Here is a 2,563-nt window from a genome sequence, read left to right as displayed (position 1 = left end):
TTTAAAACCCCTTAATATAAAAATTATAATATTTATTTAAAAAATTTAAAAATCCTTTATTTTTAATAATTAATATAAAAATTATATAATTTATATTATGGGGAAATATCTTTTATAATTTTTTGGAATATTTTTGGGGGTGGGATAGTTTTTGAACGGAAACTCTTTTACCCTTTCCTTTCCCTTCGGCCCTCTTAATTTCCCGTAAGGGGTTTCCCCCCCAATTTTTCTTAACCCCAGGTTCCCCCTTTTGTTTTTCCCCCATTTTTTGTTTGGTATTTTGGGTTTAAACCTGTTTGGGTTATACCCGGGGGGGGTTTTGTCCCAGAAACTTTTCCCCCAGCCTTTTGGGGGTTCTTGAAGGCCCAAAAAGTTTTTTTCCCTTTGCAGGCGGGTTAGGAATGGGTAAGGTGGAAGAACTGCATTTCCCCCAGTATGTAGGGGGCCCTTTTTCCCCCCCAAAATGCGTTTTTGGGGTTTCCGTCCATTCCCGGCTTTCCGGGTCCCAAAAAGGTGTTGGCCCGAAATTTGGGTAAATTCCAAACGGGAAACTTCGTTCCACCGCCGACCCCCCTCCTTTCCAGCCCGCCTCGGCTTTCCTTTTTTCCGGGGTGGGGAAAGGTGGGTTGGGGGCCCCCCTTTTTAAACCCCCCGCAGGCCCTGCGGCCCCCTGGCCCCCCGAGGGCCCTTTGGGGTGGGGGCCTTTTCCCGGCCCCACCGGTCGGGGGGCCCGGGCAGGCCCCCCCCTTTCTCCCCTGCCCTGGGGGCCTCCTTTGTTCCTCTGATCCTCCGGGGGCGGGCTGGAACCCCCATGCTTTCCGGGGGCCCCCTGCACCCCGGCTCCTTGCCCCTTTCAGAGCCCCCTTCCCCAGGGGGGGGTCTTGAGGTGGGTTTTTCGTTGAAATTTGAGCTTTGTTTGAGGGCCTGGTTTAATTTTTTACTTAATCGGAATTCCGGGGAAATTTCCTGGGCATATTTGGGGGGCCGGGGGGTTTCCCATTTTCCCCCCAGAGGTTAAGCCGGCTGGGTTCCTTCCCCAAGCCGGCCCCCCTTTTCCCGAGTGGTTCGAAAACCCTGTAAGTGGGGTTTCGCCCCCCACCTTTCCAAGACCCGGGCGAGGCCCTAACTCCCCCTGCCGGGAAGCTTTTGGGGGAAACGCGGGGGCCCCAATCCACCCCTGGGGTTTTTTTCCCGGGCCCCGCCCTTTCTCGAATTACAATCCGGTGTTCGTTAAAGTTTTCCACGTAAGTCCCTTTGCCCTCGCCCCTTTCCCCTTAAAAGGATTTTGAAAGGAAAAGGCTTAGGTTTTTTAAATAACTTTTCTGGGGCCTTTGGTTTTTTTTGAAATATTTACCAATTCCCGGAAAAATCTCAACCCGTTTAAAACCCGTTCCCGGAAGCGGGGCCGCCAAGGTTTTTTTCCCGGAAAATTTATGTGGACCATTTGGAACCCCGGCGGTTCACCCAATCCCAAAACTGGGAAAAAAAGGTGCCATTTTAAATTTGGGGTTTTGGAACCAACCTTTATTTCATTCTATTTTTAAACAAGGGCCAGATTAAGGTAAAACCCAAAATTGAAACCCCCCCAAAAAGGGTCCTTTCAATAAAAACATATTTAAAAAAATTTTTCTAAAAATGTTTTTTAAACTTTTAATATTTTTTCCCCGCGCTCAAAAAGATACCCCTTAAAACAATGGCGGAAATATAAAAAAATTTTACTGGGGAAGCGGGGAAAAGCGATGTTTTGGCCGGGGAATTGTGGTTGGGGCCGGTTTTCCCCAAACCCCCGTTTTCCAAAATTCCACTCTAAAAGGGGCGGAAAAAACGCTAGTTTTTCCTTTTTTTGTTATAAAAGGGAAATGGTAAAAACCTTTGGGTTGCTAAAAAAAGGGGCAATAATGGCAATTTAAAAAATCTTTCGAAATGGGGTTTAAATTTTTTTCTTGGTTTTTTTGGCGGTCCTTCTTTGGTGGTATATTTTTAAATACTAAAACAAACCCCTTCCCTTTTTAACTTTTTTTTCAAGGTTTTTGTTTCGCTTTCCACACCTAAAAACCCAAAGGATTCGCGGAATCCTGGTTTCCCGTAATTTTCAAAACCCCTTGGGGTTTTTAAAAGGGAAATGCAACTTTTTTCAATTTTTTGGGGGAAAATAGTTTTTTCAAATTTTCTTTTTCCTTGTGCGTTTTGTTTCCGGTTTTCAATCCTTTTTAATATTCATTATTTTTTTTTTAATTTATATTATTTATTATAATCTTTTTTTTTATAAAATTGTTTGTATTAAAACCCCATTATAATTAAAATATTCCCCCTACTCGTCCCCAATCCCTTCATCAACCCTAAATTTATAAAATTAATCGAATTCATTTTTTTTTAAATATTTAATTCCTCATTAAAATAATCATCTCCTTCTTCCATCAATTTTTCATTATCTTTTTTTTATTATCATTTTTATTATAATCTTTATTTTTTTCATCATCTTTAATTTTCTTTCTTTTATAATTTTATCACATCATCTCTTTCATCACACCCATCATCCCCCCCTTTCAATTAACCCATCATT

This window comes from Penaeus monodon, chromosome 15, assembly GCF_015228065.2.
Source record: "Penaeus monodon isolate SGIC_2016 chromosome 15, NSTDA_Pmon_1, whole genome shotgun sequence".
Taxonomy (NCBI): Eukaryota; Metazoa; Arthropoda; class Malacostraca; order Decapoda; family Penaeidae; genus Penaeus; species Penaeus monodon.
The sequence above is the reverse complement of the archived record's forward strand: the minus strand, read 5'-3'. Positions refer to the sequence as shown.